Source organism: Tupaia chinensis, unplaced genomic scaffold, assembly GCF_000334495.1.
Source record: "Tupaia chinensis unplaced genomic scaffold, TupChi_1.0 Scaffold143963_1, whole genome shotgun sequence".
Lineage (NCBI taxonomy): Eukaryota > Metazoa > Chordata > Mammalia > Scandentia > Tupaiidae > Tupaia > Tupaia belangeri.
This window is the reverse complement of record NW_006203814.1, coordinates 326,850-343,281: the sequence shown is the minus strand read 5'-3', so window position 1 is coordinate 343,281 and position 16,432 is coordinate 326,850. Positions and strand designations below refer to the sequence as shown.

General features: G+C 36.7%; 1 protein-coding gene and 1 pseudogene across 1 annotated transcript in view; one reads left to right on the top strand and one right to left on the bottom strand.

Annotated features, from left to right (window-relative positions):
* Positions 1-16,432, bottom strand: part of LOC102488238 (attractin-like protein 1) — a gene marked incomplete at its 5' end in the record, with an annotated part of 503,763 nt that overhangs the window by 164,945 nt on the left and 322,386 nt on the right.
* On the top strand, positions 9,026-10,067 carry LOC106733510 (ribosome biogenesis protein NSA2 homolog; annotated as a pseudogene).

Here is a 16,432-nt window from a genome sequence, read left to right as displayed (position 1 = left end):
AAAATGCAATACTCTTAAGTACTTTCAGTTTCACTTTTTCTAGTTGATCGATACTATAACCTAACATAGACCACAGAGGTTATAATTAAGCGTCCTTACATACCCCATTCATTCCTCTCCAATATTCCTAATAGTCTCAACAGTACCATTCAGAAACACAACTGTCCTAAAATAATAGCATGTTTTAATTAGATTTTGCAATTCAAAGCACTTTCTATATAGAAAACAATTTTATGCAACTCATATAAATGACCTAAGATAAAAGAATAGCCAAAGGTTATATGTAAATTACTAATTATCTAAAGAAACCAAAACTGATTTACTGCTTAATTTATGTTAGAGCTCATCTGTTAGGCAAATAACTATTCTGAAAATAACAATAAATTGTCCACATCTATTTGAGATAAATGTTTCATATTAAATGACATAATACAAAATCAGCTTCTAAGAATAGCATATTTCTCTTGCTTGGATTAGAAAATTATGGATCTTACATACAATTGTTTAAACAATTATGTATGGTTTTTGAAAGTCAAAGATAATGTTCCAATTATAGACTTCAGTGGAGTCTACAATATAAGTACTTCAAGGCAAATTTCAGAAGAAATAAGAAGTTAATATATTTATTGAGGCACTATTAAATAAACAGATCAAGTAGAATCTTGCTAATATGTATATTTATGAAAATTAATGCTAGTTTACAATGATAACTTGGCAATTTTAAGAAAAAAGTACATTTCTATCCAGTAGAAAATTTTGATAGAGGGCAACAATTAAAAATATAGTCAAAAGGGGGACCAGCAGTGGGAACCAGCAGTTAGTGTAATGACTATGTCGCTGGATTCCCATGTAGTCGACCGCGGTTCACGTCCTGGACCCAGTGGCTTAGAACTCACGCCGGGCATGTGTGCGTGCATGCCCAAGATCCCCAGAGGAGAATGGCGGAGAGTGTGATCATCCCTCCTGGGGAGTGATTTCTCGCTTTCTGTCTCTATGTCTCTCTCTGTAGCGAAAACCTCTCAAAAAAAAAAAGGGGGGGAGGGCAGGGACCAGCAGTTAGCGTAATGGCTATGTCACTGGACTCCCACGTAGTCGACTGCAGTTCGCATCCCGGACCCGGTGGCTTAAACTCATGCCAGGCATGTGTGCACACGTGCCCAAGATCCCAAGAGGAGAATGGAGGAGAAGGGATTGTAGCGTGACCATCCCCCCTGGGGGGTGATTTCTCGCTTTCTGTCTCTCTGTCTCTCTCTGTCTGTCTGGCGAGCGCACACGCCCTATAGCAAAAAACTCTCCCCCCCCCCAAAAAAAATATATATAGTCAAAAGGGTATTTCCAAAATACATGATGGCTTTAGGTTTCTAATTATAATCTCACACAGTTTTCTTAGAAATAGTGACCAAGACATTTAATTGACACAAAAATGAGAAGTTATTTGCTGATGATAACATATTTGTCTTGACTGATATGCACCATGTTCATGCTGGAAAAAGCAATGTTGTACACAGTAAAGATATACAGTGATTAAATGTAAGTAAAAAATATTGCCCATATATAAATTTTAAATTTAGATGCTATTGTACTTTAAATATTACTATTTGAAGAGTGTGTGCTTCAAAGTCATTTTAAGTCCATTTTCAGAGCACTGAATTAAGACCAAAGTAGTATAATTGCTCTAAATGCATTAGGTACAAGACCATTCTAACTAAGTGCCAAAAGTAAACACAATTCTTTAACAAAAAAATGGCACAAATTTATAATTGCATAACAATTATGTAGTCTTTTTATACTGTTATAAAAAGAAGCTATTGTATTTGTATGTACAAATGTAATTTTTCATTTAAATTAAGGATAAAGTAGTTAAATCCAAATTTTATAGTTTCCACTTATGTTCATATTTTTAAAAATTTACAACAAAATCTAACGTGCCTTGCTGACATTTTAATTTAACTCTCTAAGATTAGTGATTAAGTGTACAAAATAAAAAAATATATTATATTTTAGAAAAGATTACAATTTGGCTTTCTGTGTTTTAAATTTCTTTCTGTAGTCCTCAATTTTTTAAATAAAATATTACAAATTTGAATCAGAGCCATATAGTTTTTGAGAATACGCCGCTAGAATGTGGTTTAAAACTATCAGTCTCAGGGCCAGCAGGGGCGTGGTAGTTAAGGGTGTTGGACTCCCACATGGCCGACCATGGTTCGAGTCCCAGACATGGTGGCTTGCTTTCTCACTTTCTCTCTCTCTCTCACTCTCTTGCACTCTGTCCCTCTCTGGTCAAATTTTAAAATAAATAAATGAATAAAGTTAAATAAAATAATTCTTAAAAAAAATTTTCAGTCACAACTATATAGGTAGATTGATATAATAGAATTCTTACAAAAATCTTCTGTAAAATAATATTCTAAGTTTATTACCACATTGTAAAAATAAATAATAAGGAGAAATAAGAGTATAAAATCGGGGCAGGTCCCATAGCCTAGTGGTGAAGGGAGCCAGGTCCCACATTGCCAACTGTGGTTCAAATCCTGGCCCCAGTGGCTTGAAAAACAATCCAGGAATGTATTTGTCCCAAGTCCTGACAGGATGGAGAAATGGAAGAGAAAAGATTGCAGTGTGACCAAACCTCATAGGCTGGGAGTTTTTTCTCTCTCTGAGGAGTACACATGCCCTCTAGCTATTAGATAGATAGACTAGACGATAGATAGATAGATAAATGGATAAAATGGTAAAAATGTGCTGTGAGGTATCATGAAGATACTAGTTTGTACATTTTGTATAGAATACTATGTTTAAGATGGAAACAAATTTATAGTTACAATAATTTATTAGAGGTTTATAGTTAAATGTTTAGTATTTAACTATTTTTATAAATAATATAAAAATACAATTTTTTAATATTCGCACTGCCCGTGTATATATAAAATAACTTCAGAACATACACGGAAATGAAACAGATAATAGCAGTTGGCCATAGGGAGGAAAGGACTGAATGGCAAGGCAACTAGAATGCAAATTTTGAATTGTAAAGAACATAACAATATTACTTATTGAAATAGATATGAAAGCTGAAATAGATATTGAAATAGATATCATACCAGCAGGTGGTATGATAGTTAAGGTACTGGACTCCCACATGGTTGACTAGGGTTCAAGTCCCAGACCTGGTGGCTTGAAATTCACACCAGAGGCATTTGCATTTATGACCAAAGTCCTGGGAGGAGAATGGAAGAGAAGGCATTGTGGTATGGTCATCCCCCTGGGGGTGATTTCTCACTTTCCTTCTCACTGTCTCTTTCGGAAGTGCACATGTGCCCAATGATAAAACATCTTTTTAAAAAAAGATATGAAAGCAAGTAAAATATAAAAATAAAATTCTTTCTTTGATAGTAAATTACCATGTTTATTCTAAAAATCTATTTAATTACTAGAATAAATTTTATTATACTAAATTGTTAAGGAAATGGAAAACACATGTCTAGAAAAAAGAGATAAGAGGAAAAAGAAATCATTCTCATCCCTAGTCACTCAAAAACAAATCTGCCATTCAAAATGAGTTTGAATGGGGTACAGGAATAAAGACTCAAGATTTGATTGACAGTTCTTGTCTAAATGATTGGTTACAATATATTAGTGAATTTCAAATTCAAATTAATGTACTAAAATAGCATTTTAAATTATTAGGTTCACTCATGAATCTAATACACCCCAATAATGATATACCTAAACATTCAATTAAAGGAAAATGAGTTATGTTAATAAATGAAAATAATCTAAATTGGACCATGTCTTGGCAACAAAAGAATTTCAAAATAAATAAATACAATATACCAAGCAACAAGAATACCAGATAATTTCTAGAAAAGGGCAGTACATTTCAAATTCCAATGTACCATGATTTTCAGTAAAGCTCAGAGATGAGAAGGAAAGTACAACTGCTTCTTTAGGGAGTACCAAAAAAACAAGAATGAGCTATTTTTCAAGTTATACTGTTTTGATATACCCTCTTTTATTGAGAATTATGGTAAAAGTAAACCACTGCTGGTGAGATACGGTGCATGGTATCTGAATCATTGATAATCTTTATAATATAAACTATTATAAAATCTACTATTTTCATGATCCTTATAAATTATTATGAAATATATTTCCTCAGGATGCTGATATTACTGTAAAACACTCTTGTTCTTTTTTTTTTTTAAGAATTATTCTATTTAACTTTATTTATTTCTTTTAATTTGACCAGAGAGAGAGAGAGACAGAGAAAGTGAGAAAGCAAGCTGCCAGGTCCAGGACTCTAGCCGTGGTTGACCGTGTGAGTGAGAATTCAGCGCCATTAACCACCACGCTGCCTGCTGGCCCCAAACGCTTTTGTTCTTAAAGTACAAAATAAATGACTAAAATAACTATACTGTTAGATGATTAAACATATTTGGACAATTAATAAGCAAAGCATTGTAATATTGGGTCATTGGGAAAGTGATGTTGCATTTTTGCATAGAAAAACAAAAAAGTACATCATGATTTGCCCGATAACCTGATAAACTTTGACTGTAAAACACTCTTGTTCTTTTTTTTTTTTAAGAATTATTCTATTTAACTTTATTTATTTATTTTAATTTGACCAGAGAGAGAGAGAGACAGAGAAAGTGAGAAAGCAAGCTGCCAGGTCCAGGACTCTAGCCGTGGTTGACCGTGTGAGTGAGAATTCAGCGCCATTAACCACCACGCTGCCTGCTGGCCCCAAACGCTTTTGTTCTTAAAGTACAAAATAAATGACTAAAATAACTATACTGTTAGATGATTAAACATATTTGGACAATTAATAAGCAAAGCATTGTAATATTGGGTCATTGGGAAAGTGATGTTGCATTTTTGCATAGAAAAACAAAAAAGTACATCATGATTTGCCCGATAACCTGATAAACTTTGTTAATTTTGCTGGAAGAATTTTTGTTCTTTAAGCACAGTACTAGGGGCCAGCAATTGACATAATGGCTATGTCGCTGGATTCCCATGTAGTCGACCATGGTTCAAGTCCCGGACCTGGTGGCTTAAACTCATACCAGGTATGAGTACGTGAGTGCCCAAGATCTTGAGAAGAGAATGGAGGAGAAGGGATTGTAGCATGGTCATCCTCCTTTGGCAGTGATTTCTCGCTTTCTGTCTGTCTCTGTCTTTCTGGCGAGCACACATACCCTATCACAAAGAGAAAAAGTTTTAGTTCATAAAATAGTACATTTTGCTCAGTTCTGTACTGGGTTTAAATGTGTATATAAATGCATACATGTTTATGGTATATAGTTAGCAAACAATTTTTTCTGTAAGGGGAGGAGAATAGCAGTAGGAGGGATACTCAACACAGATGTAAGAGGATGGTACAATTCTTTAAATGGGAGCAATTCTCTATTTTTACCAACAATTTATAGAATATAAAGGAGGTTAACACAGAATGCTGGTAACACTATCACCTACACAGTCAACATTTAAGGTCCTATGTCAATAAAATTCAGAAAAACTCTATTACTGTGATTCCACAATAATTTATGCAATACAAAGAATCACATTCAAATACAGCTATTATTTTTACCAAAAACATTGAAAAGTTAGATAAAAGAAAAATTCTTGTATTAACAAAGTATTTAGATGTAAGATCCATAACATATTAGTTGATAGGATATAACAGATTTAAACAAAATATAAATGGCTTTTCCTTTTAAATTTCCATTTTCTTTTTTATGCTGTCCACATAAATAACTATAAATAAGAACCTTCTATGTCAGACTTCAAGGATAATATGTAGTTTACTTGCTTTGGTGTACTACATAAATCAAGATTATATTGCAAGGGACCAGCAGTTAGCATAATGGCTATGTCGCTGGACTCCCATGTAGTCGACCACAGTTCGCATTCTGGACCTGGTGGCTTAAAACTCATGCCAGGCACTTGTCTGGCGAGCGCGCGCGCCCTATAGTGAAAACCCCCCCAAAAAAAAAAAAAAAAAAGAGATTATATTGCAAAACACAAAAATTAAGTAACGGGTTAAAATGTGTGATTTTCTGTTTTGTTTAAGTTCAATTAACTACAAGTCTGTATTATTTACATCATTTGATTAACTATGATACAATGTATATATGGAAAAAATCATTTTAGATTGAAGCACAGAAAGAAATAGTTCTTCCACAATAAAAGGTGGAATTACATACTAAACAAATACTATATACTGTACAGGTAAAAAGGCCCCTTTGAAGCAAGCAAATATCCTTTGAAGGGTTGTCTACACTTGTTCTTTTTATTAAAAAAGAAAAAAACAATTATCTATTTAATTTTTATTTATTATTACTTTTTAATTTGCTACAGGGCATGTGTACTCACTGGAGAGAGACAGAAAGAGTGAGAAGGAAAGTGAAGAAGAAAGCTTCCAAATGTGGGATTTGAACCACAGTTGGTTATGTGGGAGTCCAGTGCCTCAACCACTATTCCCACTATTCCACCTGTGGGCACTTACATTTATTCTCTTAAGTTCTCCTCTCCTTCTCTTGTCTTGTTCTCTCCTTTTAAAAATGAGTTTATTGAGATAAACTTTATTATACATTTCAACCATCTAGAATATATAAGTCAATGATATTTAGTTTGTTCATAAAGCTGTGAAACACTCACCACTAATATTAGGACATTTTTATCATGTCCCACAGAAACAAATCCTGTACCTATTATCAACCACTTCCCGTCAGGCCCCTCTGCTCATTTAACTTGACTTACTTTTTTGTCTCCACAGATTAGCCTAATTTTTTTTTTTAATTTTTTAAAAAGAATTATTTTTTCATTTAATTCCACTTGTTATTATTATTTTTTAATTTGACCAGATAGAGATAGAGAGAGAGAGAGAAAGAAAAAGGGAAAGTGAGAAAACAAGCTGCCATGTCTGTGACAAACCACAGCTGGTTGGCCATGTGGGAATCCAGCGCCCTTAACCACCACGCCACCTGCCTGCGCCCGGCCTAATGTTTCTAAGGCTGTTCCATTGTGTCCGTACTTCATTCCTTTTTAATCCAGAATAATATTCCTTTTACATTAAATCACATGTTATTTGTCCACTCATCAGCTGATGGACATTTGGGAAGTTTTGACTTTCTGTTTATTATGAATAATGCTGCTATGAACATTCATTTAGAAGTTTTTGTGTAGACCTATGTTTTCATCTCTCTTCACTATATACCTAGAGTGGGACTGCAGTGTCATATGAAAACTTTAACCTAGTGAGGAATAATTGTCAGACTCTATTATATAAAGTGACTGTACCATTTTACATACCAAACAACAATGTATGAGAGATCTAATTTCTCTATAAATGTATCGGTGAATAATAGTAGCATATTTACTATTGATCATAACCATCGTAGCAGTGTTCATTCTACTTCCCTGATGGCTAATGTTGTTAAGAAATCTTTCATGAGTTTATGGAGAAATGCCTATTCAAATCATCTGTCCATTTTTTCGCTTTTTAATTTTGCAGGAGGGCACGAGCACTAGCTGGAGAGAGACAGTGACAGAAAGAGAGAACAGACCCTGTAGGGAATGCTCACGCACTGCAATCCCTTCTCCTGCGTTTCTACCTCCTGTTGGAATCTTGGGTATGCATGCACACATGCCTGATGTGTTTTTCAAGCCTCTGGATCTGGGACTCAGATAATGTAGTTTGCTATGTGGGATCCAGCTATTTTAACCACTGAGGTTGGTGCCATCTTTCCATTTTTAAATATGTCATTTGCCTTTGGTTCCTGGTTTGTAAGAGTTCTTTCTGTATTTATTTACAAGTCTCTTACCAGATACATGACTTTTTTCTCTTAAGTTCCATGAGAGAAAGAGATGGGAGGAACAGAGAGAGAGAGACTTCCAATAGGGTGTTCCATTTCTTGTTCTAGCTCTAGGTTCAGTCTGCCTGAATCACTGACATGCCAATGTGTGCCTGGCATGCTCAGGGGGATCCCGGATGTGAACTGGGATGTTTCCTATATAGGTCTAGCTGTGTTCCCACTGTGCCACCACCTAGCCCTTCTCCCACTCTTCAGGCTGTCTTTTTATTTTCTTTATGGTGTCTTTTAAAGTCCAAAAGTTTTTCATTTTAATGGGTTGCATTCTCTCTGTTAGTTGTTCTTCTGATGTCATATTTAAGATTTCATAATGTCAGTAAGATTTACCTCTGTGCTTTCTTCTATTAAGTTTTATAGTTTTGCTCTTAACTGTGTAATCTCTATTGATTTCTTTTTTGTGTGTGGGTTTGGACCATAATTCCAAAGACATAGTTTGGAATACCATAATCTCAAATGTTAAAATCCCTAAAGATTAAAATTCCTTAGTCTAGGGGCCAGCAGGTGGCAGGTGGCATGGTGGTTAGGGGCACTGGACTACTACATGGCCAACTGTGATTTCAGTCCCAGACCTGGCAGCTTGGTCTCTATCGCTCTGTCCCTCTCTGGTCAAATTAAAATAAATAAATAAAGTTAAATAAAGTAATTCTTTCAAAATAAAATGCACTTAAAAAAAATCCCTTAGCCTAAAATCTGGAAAGGTCAAATTCCAAAAAGAATAATTCCAGTCAAAAAAGTTTTTTTTTTTTTTTTTGGAGAGATTTTCACTGTAGGGCGCGTGCGCTCGCCAGACAGACAGAGAGAGACATAGAGACAGAAAGCGAGAAATCAAACCCCAGGGGGGATGGTCACGCCGCAATCCCTTCTCCTCCATTCTCCTCTCGGGATCTTGAGCACGCACGCACACGCGCCCGGCGTGAGTTTTAAGCCACCGGGTCCGGGACACGAACCGCGGTAGACTACGTGGGAATCCAGCGACATAGCCATTACGCTAACTGCTGGTTCCCCAGTCAAAAAAGTTTTTAAAAACATATTTGTTGGGTTTTCCAATTCTGAACTGCATTGGGTCTGCTTGTTGGTCTCTGAGACCTGAAAGTTGACAACTTCTTTGTGTCCAGGAGGCTGCTCCCGGTGACTCTGCAGCCATCACCATGCCAAAAAACGAATATACTGAATTACATCATAAACGCTCTGATACCGTTTGGATTACCATGAGAAAAAGAGAAAGAAAGAAAGTCAGGACCAGCAGTTAGCGTAATGGCTATGTCGCTGGACTCCCACGTAGTCAACTGTGGTTCGCGTCCCGGACCCAGTGGCTTAAAACTCACGCCAGGCGCTTGTGTGTGTGTGCCCAAGATCCCGAGAGAATGGAGGAGAAGAGGAGAAGGGACTGCGGCGTGGCCATCCCCCCCGGGGGGTGATTTCTCGCTTTTTGTCTGTCTGTCTGGTGAGCGCACACCCCCTATAGTGAAAAAACCTCTCCAAAAACAAAAGAAGGAAAGTCAGGAGGCTCATGGACATTCAACAAAGGCAAAAAAGATGACTGGTCTGAAGGCTAAGCTCTATCATAAACAGCACCATGCTGAGAAAATACAAATGAAAAAGACTGTCAAGATGCATGAAAAGAGGAATGCCAAACAAAAGAATGATGAAAAGACTCAACAAGGAGCAGTACCTGCCTTTCTGTTGGACAGAGAAGGACAGTCCTGAGCTAAAGTACTTTCTAATATTAAACAAAAATGGAAAGAGAAAGCAGGAAAATGGGAAGTCCCTTTACCCAATGTTCAAGCCCAGAGAGAAACAGAAGTATTAAAAGTTATTTGAACAGGAAAGAGAAAGAAGGCATGGAAGAGGTTGGTTACAAAAGTCTGCTTTGTTGGAGATGGCTTTACTAGAAAACCACCTAAATATGAAAGATTCATTAGGACAATGGGCTTACATTTCCAGAAGGCCCATGTAACGCATCCTGAACTGAAAGCGACCTTTTGCCTGCTCATACTCGGTGTAAAGAAGAATCTCTCATCCCCACTATATACAACTTTGGGTGTTATCACCAAGGGTACTGTCTTTGAGGTGAACGTGAATGAGTTGGGCCTTGTGACACAAGGAGGCAACGTTATTTGGGGGAAATATGCCCAAGTTACCAACAATCCTGAAAATGATGGATGCATAAATGCTGTCTTACTGGTTTGATAGCAGTTGCATACAAGTAACTCCCTGTAATTTTTGAAGATGATACACCAGTCTGGAAAACCATCATGACTGATGTTTCTGAATATAGCCGGTCTTACATGCCTGCAGTCATCAAAAGATTATTTATTAAACTGTACAAAAACATTAAAGTGGTCTGGTTTAAAAAAAAAAAAAAGGTATCTTTGGGACCAGCAGATTGCATAATGTTTACATAGCTGGACTCCAATGTAGTTCAAGTCCCAGACCTGGCAGCTTAAAACTCACGCTGGGCATGTGTGCATGTGTGCCCAAAATCCTGAGAGAAGAATGGAGGAGAAGGGATTGTGGTGTGACCATCCCCTCTGGGGGGTGATTTCTTGCTTTCTGTCTGTCTATCTTTCTGGAGAGTGCACATGCCCTATAGCAAAAATCTCTCGAAAAATTTTTTGTTGACTTTTTAAAGGGGAATATATTTTAGAAAGATATAAAAACATGGTAGAACACTTTATAGGCAATTTTACAAAATAAATGGGCAATAATAACAAACATATTTGTGTAGGCATGAACTCTCAGATATCCTAACAGTTGTGAACCATATTCATAATAGATCAATAATCAAGATGTAAAAACACACATCACTGTAGTTGACAACTGTGTGTACCCAGCTTTATAACTGTGGTTCATCTGAAATACTGTTAGAACAAACTCAATTTTTTGAGAAAATCGATCAAAAACCTCAATGGGTCACCAATGCATATGCAGTACCCAAAGAGCTGAGATCTTAAGGAATTTTTTCTTTCACAAAGGTAAGTATACAAAAACAGACTTTTCATTTATAAAGTTCTACATTTTTATATATGTGTACGATGCTTATGCACAATGTCAACATGGCAATAATGCACTTTTGCAGAGTCAAAATTACAAACAAATGCATAAAACAAGTTCAAACTCTCTAAAATTCTACAGAATTTATATTTTCAGTTCTGGAAATGATGTGAAGATGAAATACATAGCACAACAAATTGTATAACATAATGCTGACAATTTGCAGCCAGCACGTGGCACAGTGGTTAAGCAGCTGGACTCCCACATGGCTGACTGCAGTTTCAGCACTGGACCTGCAACCTGAAAATCAAGCTAGGTAAATGTCTATGCGTGCCCAAAAATCCCAGAAGGAGAATGGAGGACAAGGATCACACATGGCCATCCCCTCTGCAGGTGGGCAAGAGGGTGGTGTTACTTCTTGCTTTCCCTTTCTAATGAGTGTATGCACCCTATGGCAAAAACCTAAAAAAACAAAACAAAACAAACAAACAAAAAAACCCTAAAAAACAGTCTCTTCCTCAGAATTTTTGGATATCTACCCTCTTTTACATAACCTCCCATTCCCAATGAGAGTTGTAGTTTTTAGGATTTCAGCTTTCAGAATTTTTGCATTCAAGATTTTAACTTTTCAGAAGTGCAAATGTTAGGAATTTTAGACTTAAAGGATTTTGTTTCCTTGGGATTTTAACCTTCAGGATTATGGTGTTCAGGACTGTATCTCTGGGGATTATGATCAGCACCTCTTTTGTCATGACGTAAAGTAACAACTTCATTTCTTTTGTTGGTGGCTACCCGGTTCCCAGTATCATTTGTTGAAAGGATTTCCCTCTGCAACTGTCTCAGTACTCGTGTGGAAGATCAACTGACTATACATGTAAGAGAGTATTTCTGGACCCTCAGTTCTATTCTACAGATCCAAATGTTCATTCTTATGCTAGTAGCATATCGTCTTAATTTCTGCTGCTTTGTAATAAGTTTTGAAATCAAGAAGTATGAGCATTGTTTACATTCAAGAATGTTTTGGCTATTGGGAACCAGCAGTTGGCGTAATGGCTATGTCGCTGGACTCCCACGTAGTCGACTGCGGTTTGCATCCCAGACCCGGTGGCTTAAACTCACGGCAGGCGCGTGTGCGTGCATGCCCAAGATCCCAAGAGGAGAATGGAGGAGAAGGGATTGTGGCGTGGTCATCCCCTCTGGGGATGATTCCTCACTTTCTGTCTCTCTGTCTCTCTCTGTCTGGCGAGCGCATGTGCTCTATAGCAAAAAAAAAAAAGAACGTTTTGGCTATTGAAAGTCATTTGAATTTCTATATGCATTTTGTGATCTACTTGTTAGTGTTATACAAAGAAACAGCTAGTATTTGGATAGGGATCTCACTGAATCTGTAGATCAGAATGAGGAATATTTCCATCTTAATAATATAAACTCTTGTTTTATAAGGTCTTACAATCTATTAACATGGAATATGTATTTGTTTTTATTTAGGTCTTTAATTTTTCAATATTGTTTTATACTTTACATAGTACATGTTTTTACTTCTTTTTTTCCTAAGTTTTTTTTTTCTTACTGGTGCTATTTTTAATTCATTTGGTTACTTTTTTAATGCCATAGGTTGTAGGTGTTTACCAGAGAAAGAGAGAGAAAGCACCACTCCCATGGGGCATGGTCATGCTACACTCCTTTTCCCTCCATTTCTCTATCCTATCAGTATTTGGGGCATGCATGCACACATTCCCATTATGTATCTCAAGCTTCTGGAGCTGGACTTGTATCCCAATAAGCCATGTGGGACCTAACTTTCCACATATAGCGCTTAGCACTTCAGTAAAATGCTGGCCCTCAAATTAGTTTTTAAGTTTTTATTTCCAGATTGTCCACTGCCATTGTATAGAAATAGAATTTTTTTTTTTTAATACACTGATCTTACATCCTGTGCCCTTGGTTGAAATTCTACATTAGTATTTTAATAGATTCCTGACACTTTTTATGTACAAAACATGTCATTCCCAAGTAGAGACAGTTTTACTAAATTTCTTTCCAATCTGGGTGGCTCTTATCTCACTTTCTGGTCTAATTGCCCTGGCTAGAATACCAGTAAACTGTTGAATAAATGTGAAGAGAGTAAGGCCAGTAGGTGGTATGTAGGCTAAGGCACAGGATTCCACATGGCAAATTGTGTGGTTCGATTCCCAGGCCCAGGGACTTGAAAGTTATGATCCCGAGAGGAAAATGGAGGAAAAGGGATTGTGGTGTGGTCTTCCCCGCTGGAGGTGGAGGAAGGGTTTCTCTCTCTCTCTCTCTCTCTCTCTCTCACTCTCTCTCTCAACCTTCCTAGTGAGTGCAAACACCCTATGGAAAACTTGAAAGAAAAATGTAAAGAGCATGGACTTTTTATTTCCTTCCTTAAAAAGAAAAAAAAAAAATAGGACCTCACTGTGTCACAATCCTCTTGCCTCAGCTTCTGGAGGAGCTGGGACCACAAGTCCGCACTACCATGCCAAGCCTTTAGGCTGAATTGGGACTCAATCCTGGGCCTTCTATGTGGACCCAGTCTGTGGTTCAGAGTCTTAGCAACAATTCTTGAATTGTTCCTGATCTCAGGAGAGAAAAAAAAAATCTCCAACTATGATGCTAGCTGTGACAATTGTAATATTAATGTATAATATAATGCTAATTATTCTTTATACTGTATGTCAACAATACTAATAGCTAACATTTATTGAAATCTGGTAAGTAAAATGCAGTGGGGTAAGCACTTAGCATACATTAACTCTAAGTGCTAAAAATCTTATTAAGTATATTCTACCATATTTCATTGATTCTAAGTCATATTTTTTCACATTTTAATATCTCTGACATCTGATATATTTATGATCAATGACAAGTACAACCTCTGTCGGCTGGCCAGACGACAGTTATGATGTAGTTGTCACTGCCTTCACAGACACAAACTTGATTCTTTTTCACATAATATCATGTGAAATAAACAAAATATTTTCACTTGAGTCAAAAAGTGATTTATGAAAAATTGGACTATGAAGGTGAATAAATTTAACCAATTTATTTATATTTTCCTTTCTAAACATAAATACAAATAATATATGATAAAATTTACATCTAAATAATTCTGTATGATTAGCATTTTTAAAAAGTGAAAACTTCAATAAGTATAAAATAAATATTCTCAGTGGCAAGAGAGCATTGTGCCATAGTTGAATAGGCATTATTTCTTTCTTTTTAAGTGGTATATTGAACAATGATGAACTGTGTCATAATATCAGATGAAACACAACATATTCCCCTACAAGAAACAGAGAAATAAGTTACATTATAAATGGCCAATTAGAGAATCAAACCTATTAATTTCAGGCTATCTTAGAAGGTTATTATTGTATAGCTTAGAAAGCACAGATTCAGGAATCTGACAGATTCAGGTTTAAATGACAGCTTTTCCATTTACTACTCGTAAGATCAGAATATTTCACTAAATTATCAAAATCCTTGTATAGGTAGAAGGGACATATATGTCTTTCAGTGTGAGTATTAAATATTATTTTTGATAAAGTACATAACTATAAATTTTAGGCTATATTTCCTTTAGTTACCTGTAATTTAATTTTTTGTGTTACAATTATGAAATAATTCTTCTTTTATCAAATACCAATTCTAACCCACAAATAATCTTGGTGATTCCCTTAAAATTCTCATACGTGTGTGTGTGTGTGTGTAATTTACACAAGTAGAAACCTATCTCATGCATTTTCCAGTTGATACAGCTTTAAGATTTGCGGCCCGGGATTTTTGCTTGGCTTGTTCACTGCTATAATTGCCTAAAACTGCTTGGAAAAAAATAGTTGCTCAATATTTACCGAATGAAGGAATAAACTGTTTCGCATTAACACATATATGTCTACTTCATTCTTGTTTTCAGTTGTATAATATCCCACTGCAAAAAAACTGAATTTATTTCAAGAATCTTTTGAATGAAACAAATAGTTCTGATATATAAAAACCCCTCTATAAACAAGCTTGTATGAATAGTGTGGTATAACAAAAACGATTCCATCATAAAGCTAAACCAAGACCTTGACTGACTCTAAGCTCCTTGATGGCATTCCCAAAGTTGGAATACAGCCTCAGCTGTTGTACAAAAAGTGTCTATTATCCTTATCCAGTGAGTGGTACATGTCTGCTCATGGATAAGATATGGTACTGACACCCAGAACCCTCTATACATTCCTCAAATGCACCCCTGCATGCAGACCCCTTTAAGATCCCATAACTTACTGGATCTATAAGCATATGCTTTGGAAGTAAAGACTGTGGAGATGTTCTTACTTATAGCCAACCATGCACTTGCTTCTTTCTGTAAATTCCCTTGAACTTTTCATCAACAGGCTGGACTTGTCTGCTTCATTGTTTGGTCTCTGGGCTGCTTTAGCCCCATCTTGGAAGGATTGGTAAGCCAGCCAGCAGGAGCTCAAGAACCAAAGTAAGGAAAATGAAGCCTCAGTGAGGCAATTCTAGGGTAGCCCGCCACATCAATGTGTGGAGAAACAGCTCCATTGTTGGATGCATGTGGATCTCTGAGTACAAAGGTACCAAAAGGATTAGAACAGTTGCCGTTAGAAGGTCACATGATCCACTGGAGAAAGGAGAGGCAGGTAGCAGCCACAATTAGGGAGCTGTTAGCTCCCAGCCACAATTAGGCAGCTGTTACTAAGGCAGTATGGTTTGTCACTGAAGCCCACTCAGTGGCAGAAGCAAAAGCAAGTCTTGTGGCATGGATAGTGTGACTCTGGAATACTGGAGTTGGCATTTCAGTCAGGAATGAGGCTGGAAAGATGAGTAATCACTGGGAGATTTTATTTTGTAAGCTGTGGTGATATGCAGTGATTGAACATATAAAATAAATTTTTTTAAAAATGAAAAAAAAAAAAAAGATGAGTACCATCACCAGTCAGTTGGTTTTATGCCAGTGCCTCTACAATCCTGCTAATGTAGGTGAGGCCACGGCCAATCCTGGAGACATGGAGAAGGGTTGTGAATGCATCTGTCTAGTAATCAAGAGGAAGGATGATTTTAAAATAGAAGAAAAGCCTCCAAACACAGGAAAAGGGGGAGCAAAGGTCCTGCATCAGTAACTAAGAAGCAGATGTGGCATGATTTGCCAGCAGCAGAATTTGAAAGAAAGATATTAACAACCTAATACTGTCCTTGTAGTCCTTTGGAACTGTACAGCATTTCAGACCACTGCCTAGTGCACCCTCACTGGAACAATAGGAGGCCCAGAAACACATATCCCCATCTACACCTACACTGAATGGATATTCCTAGGACCAAGAGACTAGGGTTGGGACCAAGGTTGCCTCAATATCCAAGCAATAGGGTACAACTAGAGGCCCCATTATTATTATTAAAAAATTTGAAAGAGGGTGCATGCACTTGCCAAGAGAGACAAAGTGCCTCTTGCCCCATAGGTCATGGTTGTACTACAATTGTTTCCCCTCTATTTTTCCCTCCTCTTGAGAGTTAGGGCATGCAAATACATACACCCA